Source organism: Mytilus californianus, unplaced genomic scaffold, assembly GCF_021869535.1.
Source record: "Mytilus californianus isolate M0D057914Y unplaced genomic scaffold, xbMytCali1.0.p SCAF_8, whole genome shotgun sequence".
NCBI lineage: Eukaryota > Metazoa > Mollusca > Bivalvia > Mytilida > Mytilidae > Mytilus > Mytilus californianus.
The window spans coordinates 115,182,939-115,203,489 of NW_026262734.1; the positions used below are offsets into that span (position 1 = coordinate 115,182,939).

At 32.4% G+C, this 20,551-nt stretch overlaps 1 long non-coding RNA gene across 1 annotated transcript; it reads right to left on the minus strand.

Moving 5' to 3' along the window:
• Nucleotides 1–4,042: 4,042 nt before the first annotated feature.
• LOC127711898 (uncharacterized) lies at nucleotides 4,043–19,243 on the minus strand. The gene is made up of 3 exons (XR_007986905.1): nucleotides 19,211–19,243; nucleotides 12,589–12,678; nucleotides 4,043–4,138 (listed from the first exon to the last, which is right to left on the minus strand). It is a non-coding gene; the product is annotated as an uncharacterized LOC127711898 (long non-coding RNA).
• Nucleotides 19,244–20,551: the final 1,308 nt, after the last annotated feature.

Here is a 20,551-nt window from a genome sequence, read left to right on the forward strand (position 1 = left end):
GACGCATGAGAATTGACCCAGGAGATTCAGAAATCAAAATTAATTTGCTTTCATTATATTTGCAGTTGTTTTGTATTTATTAGTATTTGCATGAAGCTCTAAGATTTGTATATGATAGTCGGATAAAGAGCTCACCAGAGCTCCTGTTTTATCTGTTAGTATGTATATATACATGATATATGCCGACTTGAAATAACATTTACTTACTTACTTACTCACTTCCTTACTTATCTTTATATATATCAAATGCATAAGGGGAAATAACTCTCATATGGAGTCTCCGGATTTCTATGGTCACAAATATTCTCCACACCCTTAGGATATAACGAGCAATATGGTAAAATAAATTTGTCATAATATTTTACGGTTGCGAAGGCGAAGTCCAAACAAAAAAAAACAGTGTTCGGGGAAATAACTCTTACAAAGTAAAGGGTTCTGTCAAACAGTGTCAGATTTAAAAACGTATAAACTGTTCGATATTATATACCAAATATCTAAGCCATAACTTTTGAAACAACAATACTGCGCAAGAACACAATCATTAAAAACAAATTGTTCAGAGAATAATTGAAGGATTTCTATCCCAAAAAAAACATATCTAGGCAGTAAAATAGTCATTCAACAATATAACACGTAATTAAGGTGATAGATAACGTCAGTACCTAAATTCTATACTTCAAGACCATCATGTATCATTTGTGAAGTTGATACGAAATATTTGTCATCAAGGTCTTGTTATCTTCTGGTGATTTTTTTTTAAAAGAGACGAGACGTTATTTAACATAACCCTAGTTCATCAACTTGCTGCTGACGTTAAATAAAGTCTAAGGTATCAGTCTAAAAATATCATAAAATCTAATCTAATTAGGTGTAAAAAGCATTTGATTATACATCATAGAATGAATTCTAATTTTTATTCTAAATAAAGGCAACAGTAGTATACCGCTGTTCGAAACTCATAAATCGATAGAGATAAAAAAAAAAAACAAATCCGGGTTACAAACTAAAACTGAGGAAACGCATCAAATATAAGAGGAGAACAACGACACAACAAAAACACAACATTAAAATGTAACACACACAGAAACGAACTATAATATAACAATGGCCATTTTCCTGACTTGGTACAGGACATTTTAAGAAAACAATGGTGGGTTGAACCTGGTTTTGTGGCATGACAAACCTTCCGCTTTTATGGCAACGTCAAACACAACACTTAAACGACAACATCACATGACTAAAAATGATGGATGTAAAATGACATTTAGAAAGAACCTTCCTTATAAGATTTAGATTTTATGATATTAATTAGCAGTAGTTCAACATGTGAATTAAGGAAAATTGTGTAATGTAAATGAAATTTTCAAGATGTAAAACAATAAATCACTCATCAGACTAACATATTTCATTTTCTGGAAAGCAATAACAATTAAGGTCAAACATTCGATAAATAGAACACTTTGACATATATATATCATTGGTTAATGGGTTAAATCTTTTTATTTAAAAATATATTAAGCAAAATTGCTTGATTTTAATTAGACTTGGTCAATCATAAAAACACAGAAGATTAATCTATGCTGTTTTATATGATACGAACAAAAAATGGAATGTATTATGATTAGAATCATATCTTGTTGGTGAATTTAATTAACTGTGTAAATCGTTTTTTTTTTTTTTTTGCAATAATCATGATAAAACTACATGTACAGGCTTTGAGGATTCCCATTTTCAGACTAATTAGTGGCTGTATATACATGCCTTGTTTTAATTTATCTGCGCAATTGGAATACATTATAAACTAAAGCTAAGAGAACGAATCATAATTAATTGATTATCTTTGATTCCTATACAACCTCAATGATTTGGTTGTAAGCATGTCTAGGCATATCGAATATTTTGGATACTTAACGACTTTTTTACTCTGAAGATTAAAGTATTTTGCGGTGATTTGTATAGATTTAAAGAGCAACATTATGTTGACATTGATGTTGGTGAAAGATTTAACAAAGTTGGACGATTATGTACAAACAGTCATCGTACCCCATTTACTTTATTTGGATCTATATCTGCTCTTTCTAATAACAATTGCACTATGTCTGGATTTCCACCATTAACAGCTAAGTGTAAAGGAGTATCACCACTATACTAAAATAAAAAGGTTGCACTGTCATCGCAATTACGATGTAAATGTAAATGTAGATTAAATGTTCTGTGTGTTTATTCCAATTTCCTTCACCAACAAAAACTGGTCGTCATGGTATAACCAATGTCACCGAACGAAGCTTTATACTCCAACAAACAAATACACGAACAACATCATGGCACGTTGTATTTTCTTAAGATGTCATGTACCTGGTCAGGAATATGGCAGTTATTATCAAATAGTCCGTTTCTATGTATGTTGGCGTTTGCTTTTGTAGCAGTTCAGTGTTTTTGTTGTTCCGTTGTTTCCCTCGGGTTTGGTTTGTGACCCGGATTTGTTTCAGTTAAATCGATTTATGACTATTGAACAGCGCTATACTTCTGATGCCTTTATGCATCACACTTATAGTATAACAGTTGGTATCATTACGCACAGATTTCAAGAAAGAGGTCTCAGTCAAGGCAATCGAAATAAGATATGATATTAAAAGCTTTCAAAATTATATAGCAGAAATTGACAATCTGCTAACATCTACGTCATTTGTTACGTAGTTCAAAGTTGTCTCATTGGCAATAATATCACATTTTCTTTTTTTTTCATATATATCAGAATATGTGTAATTTTAACATCATTTTTCTTCCTTGTTTTATGTCTCAAACGATTTACCAATTATACCATCCGACCAATCTATTTTACCCTATCTTTTTTTATTTGTAGTATTCCTCTTCTTTGATTTTCATGGTAGATTTAACAAAGTTGGACAATCCTGTATAAAAACGTCATCCCGTACCTCATTTTGTTTATTAGGATCTATATCTTCTCTTTCTAATAACAATTTAACAATGTTGATGAATCCACCTTCAGCAGCTGCGTGTAAGGGAGTACCATCATACTAAAATAAAAAAAACATGGCAATGTTCGTGTTATCCTACAGAGGTATACAAAAAAAAACTATGTCATATAAATAATTAGAGTACAAAAGAAAGCATTGGCCAACAATTCGAGATTAATGAATTTTAAAACCATTTTTATAAATCGTATTTTTGATGAAACTGTTCATATGGATTAAGTTAATAACTTCTGTACATAAAACATGCTCATGGTGATATGTATTCGAATTCCTTTTAAATTGACAAAGATTGCCAGTTTCCCAGAAAGTCGGTTGTTCTGTCTTTTTATTCCAACTTCCTTCACCAACAAAGACTGGTCGCCATGGTATAATAAATATCACTGAAGGAAGCTTTAAACTCTAACAAACAAATACACGAACAATATCACGGTACGTTGTATTTTCTTAAAATGTCATGTACCAAGTCAGGAATATGGCAGTTATTATCAAATAGTTCGTTTATATGTATGTTGGCGTTTGCTTTTGTAGCAGTTCAGTGGTTTTGTTGTTCCGTTGTTTCCCTCGGTTTTGGTTTGTGACCCGGATTTGTTTCAGTTAAATCGATTTATGACTATTGAACAGCGCTATACTTCTGATGCCTTTATGCATCACACTTATAGTGTAACAGTTGGGATCATTACGCACAGATTTCAAGAAAGAGGTCTCAGTCAAGGCAATCGAAATAAGATGTGATGTTAAAAGCTTTTAAAATTAAATAGCAGAAACAGACAATCTGCTAACAACTACGTCATTTGTTACGTAGTTCAAAGTTGTCTCATTGGCAATAATATCACATTTTCTTTTTTTTCATATATATCAGGATATTTGTAATTTTAACATCATTTTTCTTCCTTGTTTTATGTCTCAAAAGATTTACCAATTATACCATCCGACCAATCTATTTTACCCTATCTTTTTTTATTTGTAGTATTCCTCTTCTTTGATTTTCATGGTAGATTTAACAAAGTTGGACAATCCTGTATAAAAACGTCATCCCGTACCTCATTTTGTTTATTAGGATCTATATCTTCTCTTTCTAATAACAATTTAACAATGTTGATGAATCCACCTCCAGCAGCTGCGTGTAAGGGAGTACCATCATACTAAAATAAAAAACATGGCAATGTTCGTGTTATCCTACAGAGGTATAAACAAATATGTCATACAAATAATTAGAGTACAAAAGAAAGCATTGGCCAACAATTTGAGATTAATGAATTTCAAAACCATTTTTATAAATCGCATTTTTGATGAAACTGTTCATATGGATTAAGTTAATAACTTATGTACATAAAACATGCTCATGGTGATGTGTATTCGAATTCCTTTTAAATTGACAAAGATTGCCAGTTTTCAAGAAAGTCGGATGTTCTGTCTTTTAATTCCAACTTCCTTCACCAACAAAGACTGGTCGCCATGGCATAATCAATATCACTGAATGAAGCTTTATACTCCGACAAACAAATAAACGAACAATATCATGGTAAGTTGTATCACACTCATAGTATAACAAATGATCTCATTACGGGCAGATTTCGAGAAAGAGGTCTCAGTCAAGGAAATCGAAATAAGATAAGATATAGTTAAAACTGTCAAAATAATATTGCAAAAACAAACAATCTGCTAACATTTACGACATTTGTAACGTAGCGGAAAGTTCTCTAATTGACAATCTTACCATGTCTTATATTCATAAAGATTAGACTATGTATTCACTTTAACATCATTTTTTTTTTTAACTTGAATTTTGTTTCAAACCTTATGTACAGTAAGAAAAAAAGGTAAGCGATACTTTCTAAATTTCCATGCGTCCGAAGCGAATTTCTTGATTTTCCTTCATCAAGAACGCTCAAATCCGATTTTTGAAAGCCAATTATTGAACTTGTATTTCCTTGTAACAATTGGACTATTGTCAGTTCTCCTTTTCTATTTTCAACGGCTACAATATGTATGTGTAAAACAAAGTCGCAGTCATACAATGAATAGAAATGTTAACGTGCCTAAAGCTAATACAAACATACGTTGGAATATACGAACCTAAACTATATATTGTAAGGTAATGGTACATCCCATATATGATTAATTAAATACTACTTAAATATAAACAACTTAAATATGAAGGTTAAATGTTTACATTTATTCGTTTTTTAAAGAATCCGGAAACCAAACGTGTCTGCTGTAGGTATACAAAGACGAAGTGATCAAGATCACTCGTTTATACAACCTTTTCTTATTGTAAAACAATATGACGATAGAAACCGTTAATGACTGCAAATGTGTAAAATATTGATTAAACCAAGCACGTAAACATAGGCACAATACATCCACCAACCTATACCATTAACAGGCATTAACAAACAAATACAGACCTATGCTTGCACACATTGTTCCATGGAGTACTGACAAAGGCAGTATTTTGCAAATACCAATACAGATAACTGAGATTTTACTAATCCAAATATCGAACTCCACGGTAAAATCAAAAAGGTAATGTCCGTAAAAACTGGCAAACCAAATTCTCGACGTTATTAACTGACAGCAACTGACATAATCTTGACTTGGTATAGGCATTTTCCGAAGAAAACAGTGGCGTTAATGTGGTTTTATAGCTCGCTTAACCTCCCACTTATATGACAATTGTATATAGTTCCATTATATTGACAATATTGCGTGAGCAATCCAAACAGGCAAACTTAGTTAACGTGACAATAATTGGGATCCAGCAGCACATATTGTATACATACATCAAATATATACAGTATAACTAATTTTTTGTTAAATCCAGGCAAACAAACAGATACATCTATCAAAGACGTCAACAAACAACAAGCGTTTGTAGATGATAGTTTATAAAATGTATTACATTATAATCAAACATAAAAAAACGCGACATATACACACGTTCCCGATACAGTATGGTTTAAGTAAAATAGAAATACATGGTTAAACAAAATGAAATCACGCTATTCAAATGTCATGCGTCCGTGTCACCCTTCCAGATCCAGCACAATCAGGAAAGCCACAAAGTAAAAAAAAAAACGAAGCCGTATCAACATATGCATAGTCACGTCAGGAGTTATACGACCATAAGGGACATAATAGTAAGAATAGAAATAAACAGAAAACTGCAAAAGTAATGACATGATACACAACGTCAACACATGAAATCAATAACTCAAGACCATCCTGTATTATTTGTGAGGTTGACACTGAATTATTTATATTTGTGTTTAAGATCGTGGTACGTTTCGAGGAACTTTTTGAGATCATGGCTCATAAATGTTTCGCTAAGACACCAATGACGTTTTACAAAGTCTGAATAGCAGCTGCAACTCTTGAAAATCGTATAAGTTGAGAAATGTATACACCATACGCGGGTAAATGTGATACAATGCTGCTAAGCATTCTACAATGAAGAAGATATATAATTTCAAAATCGAAATCTTCTTGTATGTCATTGACTCTGGTACTGAGATGACCAGCGTAGTCACATTCGAGGTATATATCAAAATATGAGATACAGGAAACTGTCTCTGTGGTTTTTGAAATCTCTAATTCAGAAATGTATACAAAATTCAACAACACTTACCGTTATCTTGATAATATTTTGTCGTTAAATGATCAAGAATTTTCTCAATATACTGCCGACATTTACCCAAAGGAACTTACTTTAAATAAATCAAATTTAAACGGTAACAACTGTCCTTTCCTAGATTTAGATATTTCGGTTTTACACGGGAAACTCCACACTAAAATTTACGACAAAAGGGACGATTTTTCGTTCCCTATTGTTAATTTTCCTTTTTTGGATGGTGATGTTCCTTTGGCACCATCTTACGGTGTTTATATTTCACAACTCGTTCGCTATGCCCGTGTCTGTTATGATTTAATTTTTTTGATTTTAACGAAGGTAATCTATGTATTACTGGTGAATTATTAAGCCAGGGATTTCGTTACCACAAATTACTTAAAACCTTTACTAAATTCTTCCACAGATATAAAGATTTGGTTTTGAAGTTTGGTTGCACCTGTAGATAACTTATTTCAAACGGGATTGCACATCCTCATTTTTACGCCAATATTGTTTACCGTGCCCGGAAATTTAGAAACGATCCTGGTAAACTTATCGATCCTTTAAATAAACTTATTCTAAAAAGTTACCAATTCAACACTGTAATTAGATCATTAAATATTGTTTTTATTGGTACTAATATTGATTTTGTTATCAGTAAATTAAAAGCAAACTAAATATTATTGTTATATACATATACACATTCATGGATCTACAATCTGTCGATACCTGTATCTTGGCATTGCACAAGGTCATGTTTTTCTCTGACTGTTTATGACGTCTTTACACTAAATTCATTGGATGTTGGATGTGTACGGATTGATAATTTAGTCTTAGATGCATGATTTTTTGTATTAGTTGTTAGTAGCTTTGAACTAGCAGTCAGTAACTGCGAGTACTCTCAGATCTGTACTTATTGTCTTTTTGTTGTTTGGATGTACAAGTACCCGGCCACGTCCACTTGTATTTGTAGTATTTCTATTTTTATCCATCTGATGAGTTAAGCCTCTTTCAACTGATTTTATAGTTCGTTCTTATGTTGTACTGTTACACTACTGTCCCAGGTTAGGGGAGGGTTGGGATCCCGCTAACATGTTTAACCCCGCCACATTCTGTATGTATGTGCCTGTCCAAAGTCAGGAGCCTGTAATTCAGTGGTTGTAGTTTGTTTATGTGTTACATATTTGTTTTTTGTTCATTTTCTGTAGATAAAATAGGCCGTTAGTTTTCTTGTTTGAATTGTTTTACATTGTCTTTTCGGGGCCTTTTATACCTGACTGTGCGGTATGGGCTTTGCTCATTGTTGAAGGCCGTACGGTGACCTATAGTTGTTAATTTCTGTGTCATTTGGTCTCTTGTGGAGAGTTGTCTCATTGGCAATCATACCACATCTTCTTTTGTATAATGTGATCCAATTAGATTCAAATTTGAGTTGTTAATTGAGAGAACATCATCAATATACATGTAGTTAAAATTAGAACATATAGCTGGTCTGATCTACTTTTGTTTACAAGAGTCTGACGAAACTCCGACTCATATGAATTTTAGAAAAATTAAGAAGGAGAGGCGCACAGTTGGTGCCCATAGGAATGCCGACTACCTCCTAGGAGATCTTAGCATTTATTCCATCTTCAAATTCTTTACAATTATCATGTGGTGAGATCTGTCTTCACTGCTGTTGTTCTATTAAACGGACAACTCCTTGGAAGAACATGACAAATTGATTGGTTGACTGTAGTTTGCTTAACTCAACCTCAGCAAATTCAAATATTTTTGCCGAGGTAGTTTTTTTAAATTAGACATAAGACCCTTCATATACTATAACTCAAGTTTAAAGCAAAATTACGTATTTGCAAATAAAATTCAACACAAAGACAACGTGATAAAAAATTTAATCATTTTAAACTGAAACAACATATTTGCATTATTTGTAATATATTCCATATTCTTTCAAAAATGAACCATCTATGTATGTTAGCGTTTGTTTTTGTTGCAGTTCAGTGTTTCTGTTGTACCGTTGTTTCCTAATATAGTTGATGTGTTTCCCTCGGTTTAAGTTTGTAACCCGGATTTGTTTAAGCGTAATCGATTTATGACTATTGAACAGCGGTATACTACTGTTGCCTTTTTTTTGCATTCAAAGTAATATTTAACTTCATTTTTTAGAAGATACGCGTGTGTTATTCTAGTATGGCATATAGAAATAACACACTGATCTTTGCAACATATAAAATAAGTTATGTATGCATTTTATATATACATACGTGTATGAGGCTAAAGTTACCAAACGTCTTTTTTTCCAATTATGATTTTATATACATATGTTATGCTATTTGTCATGTTGCATTCCATGTATAGTAAACTACTATGTACGAATATTAAAGTACGAATAATGATAATTTATGTTAATTAAGTCTCCATTAGAGTCTACGCTTCGATTCTTTCACTTCTCTTTTTTGCATACGCAGGCTTGTTACAATTAGACATGAACAATTGTTACAGATCTAATGCATCAACAGAGGAATCTGTTTCAATGAACTCATTATACTTAATTTAAGGAATTGTTGTTTCAAATGTAAGTCCAACTTGATTGTTGGAAAAATATATAAAATGTAAAATAACAAAAATACCGAACTCCAAGGAAAATTCAAAGCGGACATTCCCTTATCAAATGACAAAATAAACATCACAAACACATCAAACGAATGGAATACTACTGTCATATTCCTGACTTTGAACAGACATTTCCTTATGTAAAAATGGCGGATTAAACGTCAGAATTTAATCATATTGCCATGACACTTGGTTAAATGTCTTATAATGCACCCAGCTTAGGTCAAACGATGTAAGCATAAAAACTGAACAATTTTCTTTCACCCGCAATAGATCCGAGACAATTTACTGTGACAGTCCTATGTAACGGAGGTTGTGGATGCTTTATCCTCTTTGCATGACAAATATGTCGTTGTTCCAGCAGATAAAGCCTCCAATAAAATTGTCTTCGTATGTAAAAATTATTATTTGCAATGTCTCACAAAAGAGCCTGGAATAAACAGCACAACTGGTAATCCTACATATTCTTTATCATCATTTACAAAGGATGAAATGTTACAAAATTACAAATCTGTCCTTCTTTCATCTGGTATTAACATCAAAGAAAACGAAGAAAATCTACCATCATCATACGGGATACCAAAACTTCACAAAACTCCGTATAAAGAACGATACATAGCTGGATCATCAAGATGTTCGACTAAACATCTTTCTAAAGTGTTGACTACTATTCTTTCTACAGTAAAAGATGGCCTTCAACAATATTGTGATGAGATATATTCAACCAGCGGTGTCAATCAGATGTGGATTCTCAAAAATTCTAAAGCTCTTCTGCTATATCTTAGATCACAATCTCTGCAATTTTGCAGCAACATTAAGATCTTTGATTTTTCTACGCTTTACACTTTTCCCCATGCCCAATTGTAAGATCGACTTCACCATCTCATTAAACAGAGCTTTTTCTATAAAATTGGGAATCGTAGGTATAAATTTCTTGTTTTGGGTTATAATTATTTTTATTTTTTATGAAGAACAACACTGATTCTATCAGAAAATACAGTGAAGATGATGTTATCAAAATGCTGGACTTTTTAATCGACAATATATTTGTTGAGTTTGGAGGATTGATATTTCAACAGACAGTCGGTATTCTAGTGGGTACTTATTGTGCACCCCTTCTGGCCGACTTGTTTTTGTACTCGTATGAAGCAGGATTCCAGAACCTTCTAAAGACAAAAAGAAAAGGCACCTTTCGAAATTCTTTTAGTTTTTCTTTCAGATATATTGATGATGTCGTATCACTGAAAAACCCATATTTCAGTCAGTACTTGCTTCTCATATATCCCTGTGAACATGAAATTAAGGATACTACTGATACAAGAAGGACTGCTTCATACCTTGATCTTTTCCTCAATATTGACACAGATGGACGACTTCACACTAAAATCTATGACAAACGGCCCAATTATCAATTTCCCATTTCTCAGCAGTAACATACCCTCTGCTCTGTCGTATGGTGTTTACATATCTCAATTGATACGAAATGCTCGTGCATGTTCACACTATACTGACTTCATATACAGGAGTGTGCTATGTTAAGTTTGCATGCTAACTCTGTTTCTCATACACTGTAAGCAATAGATCACTTTATGTGTTCCCTCTTACCTTGACCTTATTGTCATGGTTCAGTGGTTACTATCAAGTTTTAATTGTGTATGCCTATTTCAGAAATTACTAGCAACAGTTCGTACGCTATATGTTGTTTATGATTGTAAAGCTGCATGTCCATCTCACCTTGACCTCATTTTCATGGTGCATGGGTCAATACTAAATGTTCCTGGTTTTAAACGTCTGTTCCGCTCTGATACTATAAGCTGTAGGCCAACTATATTTCTTGTATGGGAACATTAAATGGTGTAAAAGTCAGTGTGGTAGTGTTGATCAGACCTTGACCTCATTACCAATGATCATTGCTTATGGTACCTGAAGTAAAACTTTGCCTAGACTTATTAATTTAATCGTAATGAATACAGCAGCTAGACGTATCAGCAGGTGCACTCTTGTTTGTCTTTCTTTAACATTGGTTTTGGTACATTATGAAATTGTTGGGTTTGTCGTTCTAGAGTTATAGGAATCAAACCGTCAGATCAGTGGAAATGTTTTACATATCACTGATCACTAAGTCGAGTATGCTCGGAACGATAATCTTTAATGTTTACAATGTAGCTATAAATGGTTAAAAGTCCTTTATATTGCCAAAAAGAACAAGAATTACAATCCATGATTAGAATTGTAAACAAATTAACAACACATATCTTAAGAGTCTTTACCATGTACTATGTAGCAATTCAAATTAAGTACTTAAACTAAAATATATCCATCATAAGAGTACATTCTATGAAAAGAGCCTAACACTCTCACATAAAATGTGTTACATCAAAGTATTCAAAATTGAATAAACACAAACATTTTATACCTCAGTATCACAAAATAAAGAAGCAGAATGTATAGGCATTAAACATATGGGTTACAGAAAATATGTTTTTTTTATGTAACACAGTATATGTATAGAAAAACAGTATATAAAAAATACCGACCTCTAAAGGTAAACTAAAAAACGGTAAAGTCCATAACAAAAAAAAACTAACGCAATCACCCAAACGGAACGAGTGAATACAAAGAAAAAAACAACTGTCATATATCTGATTTGGTACAGGCATTTTCTTAAGAAAATGGAAGGGTTAACTCAAGTTTTATTGCTAGCCAAACATCCTATTTATATGACAGCTGTTAATACTTCCACTATATTGACAAAATTGAGTGAGCAACCCAAACATACATAATAGGTTAATGTGACAATAATTTGGATCCAGTAAGACTGTGTAAGACAAACTTCACAGATACTTATACACATAATAGAACTGACTAAAAAATCTAACAAACTTACAAATATATCTGACAAAGACTCCAACAAAAAGTTTGCTGTACTTGATAATGGAATTGACTAAGATATGTATATAAAAAAACAATTGTCGGTGACCAATACGTATGGTAATTGAGTAGAATAATTTAAATATTCGTTTTTGAAAGGTGAAAATTTAGTATGTTAAAGATAAACTAAGTTGATATTGATTCATGAAAAATGGAGAAACATAAAAACAAGTATCTGACTATTCCTAATTTAATAAAATCTATACACCATTTACACTTACAAGCGACTGTTGCAAGTCATAACCATTAGTATATTCAATCAACACTTCATCCAAAGAACAACGAAATCTAAAAAGAATTATAATTGTAGATGAATTGTAGGGAGCAATGAAGGGTAATACTCTTTGCATGCATTGTTCTCTGCCTATTGCTTGTTATATTGTTATCGCGCAATACAATTTCTTTAATTAACTAAGCTGTCTATGACATTATCCTCACCAAGCCGTGTCGGCTGTTTATATTTGCACCTTCGGCAAGACAATATCTGACCTTTTCTAAATCTCCGGCTTCAGCTGCGTAAAAGAGATCCTGTAAGAGAATAAACCCATATATAATAGAAAAACAAGGGACATGGGGTATTCATCCATGATAAAATATCATCACAAGCACAAAAAAGCGACAAACCAAAAACAAAGAAATAACGCTTTTATTGCTGTTCTTCATCTCAAAATCACTCTGATGCCTTCAATACGGAGCAAAAGAAAGTTTTCACATCACTGCAAGTTTGAGACGGCCCCCTAGCACCGGTTTCAGCGGAATTATTTTAAATGTTCCATTAACCAGTATAATCAAATCGGAATAATGTATTTTTACTAAAGTATCAATTACAAATGCAATATTGTCCGGTATGTTTTCTGGTCTACCTTGTTAGAACGATAGACAACCTTAGTGTAAAGCATTTATTTTCATCTCGATAGATCTCTATACTTTATCCTAAAAGTTTGCTACTCACTACGCTAGAGAGATTAAAAGTAAGAAGGTATGTGCACGCAATAACTATCAAATTTCATACATTTCAAACAAGACGATCAATTCGCCTGTAAATCAACTTGTTTCTAATTAACAATCTCCGTACATCATCAATACACCTTTATTTGTTTAAGAGAAGTCTTAAGTTTGTATCATATGCACCGAAGCCAATGGTTAAAGTATACACAGCGTCCAACAATAGTGCTACGATATGATTTAAAACACAATCTCCATTCAAGCTGATATCAACGCGTGTAATTAATGTTTAACTCATGTATACTCTGACAAATAAAGGCAACAGTAGTTTAACGATGTTCATAATATGGAAAGGCGGCTGAGCATCTGAAATGTAGTTTATAAAAGAGTTGACAATATCAACAGGACATTCAACACTAATAAGTCATAGAGAAACTGACAACGCCATGGCAAAACAACGACAAAACTACGAAATGAAAAACAAGTTTAGAAAACACTATAAAAGAAAAATAAAGGCTTAGCAACACATACCCCGACAGAAACCAATAGTGACTTGAGGTACTTGGGATAAATAAGCAAACCGTTATCTTCTTGTGAAACGGACGTATAAGAGAAATAAAAAAAGACGGGATTAAATACAAATAAAAAGATCCAAATAAAAAGTGTTATATTTAATCATTCTTCGTATTATTTGCGATAAACAAAAAACAACGAAAGACTCTAAACGTTTTGTTTGAACGCTCCATTATTTTTTTTAAGAATATCAGATATGTAATGCTGTTGATCTTCATAAAATCAAGTGATTTGTCGGAGTCACATAAAACCTTTGATTTTTTTTTAATTGATCACTAAGACATTATCAGTATTATTACAGTTTTCATATTTGGGGAAACTCGTTATTTTGAGTGTTTGTACTAACATGAGCAACACGATGGTTGAAAAGTGTGGAGCAGGATCTGCTTACTGTTCCGTAACAACTGAGATCACCCCAGTTTTTGTGGGGTTCGTGTTGCACAGTCTTTTGTTTTCCATGTTTGTGTTGTGTACTATTGATTGTCTATTAGTCTTTTTTTCTTTTTTAGCCATGGCGTTGTAAGATTATTTTCGACTTATGAGTTTGAATGTCCCATTGGTATCGTTCGCGTCTTTTTTATCCATATATTGTTTTTTAAAGGACAAAACTATAGTTTACTTCAAGGCAGAATGGATTATGTATATTTCCAAAAAACGGAACGTTTGGGATACATGTATTAACTATTGGAATCAAAAGACAGTAGCACAATTCTTGTTGCAAATGTGTAATACATTGAAAAATTAAAAAATAGATATAGGAAGATGTGGTATGAGTGCCAATGAGACAACTCTCCATCCAAGTTACAATTTATAAAAGTAAACCATTATAGGTCAAGTCATTTGTGAACATAAAACAATCATCTTAGAAATTCTTGTCAAAACAATTTAAAGTCCTTCTTTTGACTAGTCTGATAAATATCGGTGATTAACCAATTGCCGATATAATTTACCTACTTACCAATAATCTGCAGACCAATGTTTTAATTTATTTACATCTGATAACAGGTACAATTAGATATCATGTCAGATAAAGCCAAATAAACGTATTAAGAGAAATAATGCGCATTGTAGGAATATTACAGGTTCAATCGGCCATTACGTAATGGACAGTTAGAAAATAATACTCTTTTAACTGAATAAGTAAGAGGTCAATTCGTATTCGTTATAAAACATTCAAATATGTGTTAAAAAGAAATAATCACTCAGGAATGGCATAGCTAAAACACGACACTTGTGGACATGTATGTATCTTTATTTGTTTCGAAGTTTAGAGTGTAGTCCATTTCGATGAACTAGTGAGCATTATTGATAATGTACCAACTGAAGCCCGCCTCCGAGTGCGGGAATTTTTTCGCTGCTTTAAAAACCCATTGGTAGCCTTGAGCTAATGTGTGTTCTTTCATCGGGTTGTTGTCTCTTTGACACATCCCCCGTTTCCATTCTCAATTATTATTTTCATATGAGTCGGAGTTCCTTCAGACACTTGTCAAAAACAAGAAGATCAAAGATACCAGATCATTTAATATTACATTCAGATATATTGATGATGTTCTTTCCATTAACAATCCAAACTATTCTGATTGGGTTCCATTAAATATCCCCCAAAACTAGAAATTAAAGAAACAACAGACACGGCTTCCGCTACCTCGTTTATAGACTTAAACCTCGAATTTCACATAAACGGTCATCTCAGTACCAGAATCTATGACAAACGAGACGATTTTAATTTTGAAATTATCAATTTCCCCCACCTTAGTAGCAATATACAAACTTCACCTGCATATGGGATATGCATTTCCCAACTCATTCGGTATTCAAGAGCTTGCAGCTGCTATTCAGACTTTGTACAACGTCACCAGTGTCTGAGCAGAAAGTTGATGAACCGTGGGTATGTCAAAGAACGTCTCGTCCTTTTTCTAACAAAGTTCATCGGAAGATACCAAGACCTTGTTGATAAATATTCCGTATCAACTTCACAAATAATACACGATGGTCTTGAAGTATAGATTCTAGGTACTGACGTTGTTTATCATCTTACTAACGTGTTATGCTATTCTTTATTTGTGTTTGTAATTTATTACTTTTACTGTTTAGCCTATTTTTGGCAGTATCTATTTAATTTGGCTCGGTACTTGTACATCCCGTCATTGTGTTGTTGTGCTATGGTAAATTTTTGTATTCTTGTCTTTCGTTTTTGCTAATGTGCTTTGTCTATATGTCTTTTTGTTTGTCTTTGTTGACATATTTGCTTGTTTTTGTAGTGATTAGGATTATAGCACAATGTTGACTGATGTACCCCTCGGTTTCCCTTGGGGTATGTGTTGCTAAGCCTTTAGTTTTCTTTTATAGTCTTTTGTAGACTTGTTTTTCATTTCGTAGTTTTGTCGTTGTTTTGCCATGGCGTTGTCAGTTTCTCTATGACTTATTAGTGTTGAATTTCCTGTTGATATATTCAACTCTTTTATAAACTACATTTTTGACATTTTCACCTTTTATGTCTGTTTGTTTTGTTCACACATCGTTGTCAATATAATGAAATTTTTTGCGACTGTCATACAAGTGAGAGGTTTAGCTAGCTATTAAACCAAGTTTAATCCACCATTTTCTACATAAGAAAATGCCTGTACCAATTCAGTAATATTACATTTGTTATCAATTCGTTTGATGTTTTTGAGCTTTAGATTTTGCCATTTGCTTAGGAACTTTCCGTTTAGAATTTCCTCGGAGTTCGGTATTTTTGTAATTTTACTTTTTCCATCTAACGATTACAGCTAGAACGGACATTTTTATTTTGGCTTAATATTCGACACATATTGCAAAAGACAGCTGGAAATGGCTATCATGACAATAAGATCTGCGTGATCAAGTATTAGAGTTATATTTCCTTTCTAGAAAATTTGTTTCGATTTTCAATGGATGAAATCATTTTAGGTTTGTATTGTTTGGTTTAACAATAAATATTTTGTATGAAATAATGTCATTTTGTTTTTTTTTTGAATGGAATGTCTAACAGATAAATTCCATGTCAGAATAAAATTTGAGAATATCGGTTAAAATCTCTACATACATTCATTCACCCGAGTGTATCACCAGCCCAGCAATCAGCACTTCTGATTTGACATGAATTTTCATTGATAAGTCATAATTAGAAATATGTTGCTTAGTTAATTTTAAACGTTTCGAAATATTAAGGATATTCTACCTAAGGAAAACATTATCTTATTTGTATTTGGCGAAAAACATCAGAAACGAACAATGACTCACACAATTCATTTTTAAAGAAATTTCTGTAGCACTGATGATGAATATACAATCAGTACTATTTACATATGTTTCCTTTAAGTTTCTATCTATCTTGGCGTATTCATATTGATCGTCAATATTTAACACAAAACCTAAGATACCAGGCTAATAATGGGGGTACCCCAGACACGTGCTTTGTTCACATATGATTCATCAGTTCCCATGAATCAAAACAAATTGAAGGTCAAATTACTGGCATCATTTATAACAAACCTTTCTAAAATTGTCCATTTACAAATTTTGAAATTATAAAAACTATTGTTTCGACTCCCTTAGGCAAAGTTTACATTAGAAAAATGTGGCTATGTTGTTAGGTCCTTTTGTTCATATAGCTCTTCACTGTTTAGGTTATTATACATTCTTGGCTTTGAGCGTTCCTTATTAAGGTAAATCAAGAAAAGCGCTTCGGACGCATGAAATTTATAACATGTTGTTTTATTATTTTCTAGAGCAATCTATGCTTAGGGGTAAACTAGCATCTGTGTTTTGAATAATTCAACATTTTATAAAAAGTTGATTCACAAAAAATGAACGTATCAGTACCAGATATTATATTTCAAAACTAAAGAGCTAACAACTTGGCTGGTTATTCCCTCGGGTACAAAACGTCAACCACTAATGACAGTCAGTGGTTTTAAAATCTCATCAAAGATACCAGGCATGATATAGAGTATGTCAGACGTTCATCCTCTACATACGACTCATCACAGGAGCACGAATCGTAACCAACAAGACAGACATCATTATGCCAAAATACAAAACAAAACACTAAAAACAAAATCATCCGCTTTCAAATCACTGGACCGAAAACTAAAGTTTGAACAACATGAACTCCACCGAAAATCGGAATAAAGTCTTGATATCGGAAATGGTACACATTAACTGCTGCATTGCTGTCTTCATACACTTTCCTTTTTACTTTAGTTGATATCAGAGTCAGTTATAATGCTTTATATCTATTCGTTTACTATCACTTGCTTAACCATCAGTCATTACCAAGTCATGAATGATCAGGACATGTTAAGGAAACCGAGTTTTAAAGTTGTATAGGTAATTAGAACAGGTGTACTGAGGCAAAATGGTAGACAAACACGTTATCAAAAAGATACAACCCATTCACTGATAAATAAAATATAACATAATACTGGACAGAAAAATTAGGTAAAATCAACCTGAAACCCATTAAAAACGTTAAGGTACATCATGTGGTATGAAAGGAGTGTATATTCCAAAAGTGTGTTGCTAATGAAAAGTTATAGTCTGATGATAAGTCACATTCGGTTTAAATCATAACTTTAATTTAATGATTTACATTATTGGCTCTATAACAGTTTAACCCAACACTAAAAGGTTGCATTGAATAGATTTCTGTTCAAATTTCAAAGGTCATTTCACCCGAGGAACGATTCCTATCGCGGTGTTCTTGGCATGGCTGTTTGAAATAAAATTAAAATATTCCAAAAAACTAACCAATTTAAAATTGCTCTGTTTTTTTTATGATGGTCCGTATAATGTTTCAAATAAATGAAAATAAATACTTATAAATTCTTCTGGTCCGAAGTGCTTTTCTGTAATGCCTGTACAAAGTCAGGAAAATGACAGTTGTTTTTCATAGGTTATGTTGTTTAATGTAGTCGAGAGTTTCATTTTATCAGGTTTGATGGACTTCCTCTTTTTGAATTTTCCTTGGAATTCGGTTTTTTGTAAAAATCTTTTTTCACCTTCACCAGGAACGATCAAATTCAAATATTTTATAGCCAAGGATGTATAAGTAGCGAAACACATAAACATATACAAAATATTTCTACAACTCATTCATGTTCACCATCAACTTAGTCATGAAATTATTTACTCTAACATATTTGACAAGGTACCAATTCATATGGTTAGCCGTACATTTAAATAATTTGTTTACATTCTAAAGACCGGTACTGGTATGAATATTGCAAGGCAAAACATTTAAGTAAGTGGTAGGTCAAACCAATTTTGATTTTATGGGACAAATTTTTGTTTAAATACGACAAATATTCGTATTTTACCGTAAAATAAAATACAAAACAACCAATCAAAGAAGAGACATATCAAAAAAGGATATATAAAAGTTATATTGTAATAAAACAAATGTTAAGTCAAATTTAAATTCGGAATACTATATAAATGTTTTTTTTAATGCAACAATGATATCGTGTCATACTATATACAGATACTATTATTTTATCATTTCAGTTATAAGAATTACCTTATTTAGCAAATATCTGTCCATATCCTATCTGTAAAAGAAAATACAACATTACTATCTGCATTATTTTTTTTTCTTCAGAAAAACCGTTCTGTCAACCTGTCAACCTGTCAACCTGGTAACTGGTTTTTCCAATTTATAAAATTGTTAATCTGTAGACCTATTGACTTGTCAACTTGTGTATTATAATTGTATTTTAATGTATATCAAATTGTCAACTGTCGACCTGTCAACGATAATGGTATCTAATTTGTCAAATCGTCAACCTGTCGACCTGTCGACCTGTCAACTAGTCAACCATAATTGTATTTTCATTTCTATAATAAAAAATATCAACCTGTCGACTAGTCAACTGTTTGTTACAATTTCATTTTAATAGTTATAATGTCAACTTATCGACCTATCAACTTGTCAACTTATCAACAATATAAATTAAAACTAATTAAATTTTCTAACTGTAATCTCAATATAAACATTAGAAAGAATGATGCGTATACATTTTATAAGCGTATGAATACATATTGATTTACCGGAACTACATATTCGTATACTCCAGTTGAGCTGAGACGTATTTTAACATAGATATAAAAATAAGAAGATGTGGTATGATTGCCAATCAGACAAAAAAAATCAACAAGAGACCAAATGACACAAAAATGAACAACTATAGTTCACCGTACGACCTTCAACAATGAGAAAACCCTAACCGCATAGTCAGATATAAAAGGCCCCAAAATGACAAATGTAAAACAATTCAAACGAGACAACTAACTGGTTTCTCTTGTCAGCACAAGAGTGCTACTTATTACTGGGCTGATGTACCAGGGAACGAAATGTCAACCAGCATTTGCCATGGCCAAGTTCTGATAAAAACTCACTAAAGATACCATGATTGTAAACCAATTAGTCCAACTGTGTTTCTCATAAAAGAATGGCCAACTTCAATATAATGGATGTTTATGCAACTGTCATACAAAAGAGAGGTTTAGCTTGCTGTAAATCAAGGGTTAATCCAAAATTTTCTAACTAAGGAAATGCCTATAACAAGTCAGGAATATGACAGTGGTTTTCCATTCGTTTAATGCATTTGAGCTTTTGATTTTGCCGTTGATAAAAGGATTTTTCGTTTTGAATTTTCCTTTGAGTTCGTCGTTTTTGATATTTTACTTTTTATATGCATATATCTTGCTTAAGGATGTTCGCTAATCTTGTTTTGGACTTTGTATAAGGTATATTCGGAATCCTCTAGAATTATCTATGTAGAGCTATCAAAAATTTTACCCGCTAACACCTACTTTTCTTTTCAAATATTATAAGACAGAGATCAAAAAGCCACTTTTG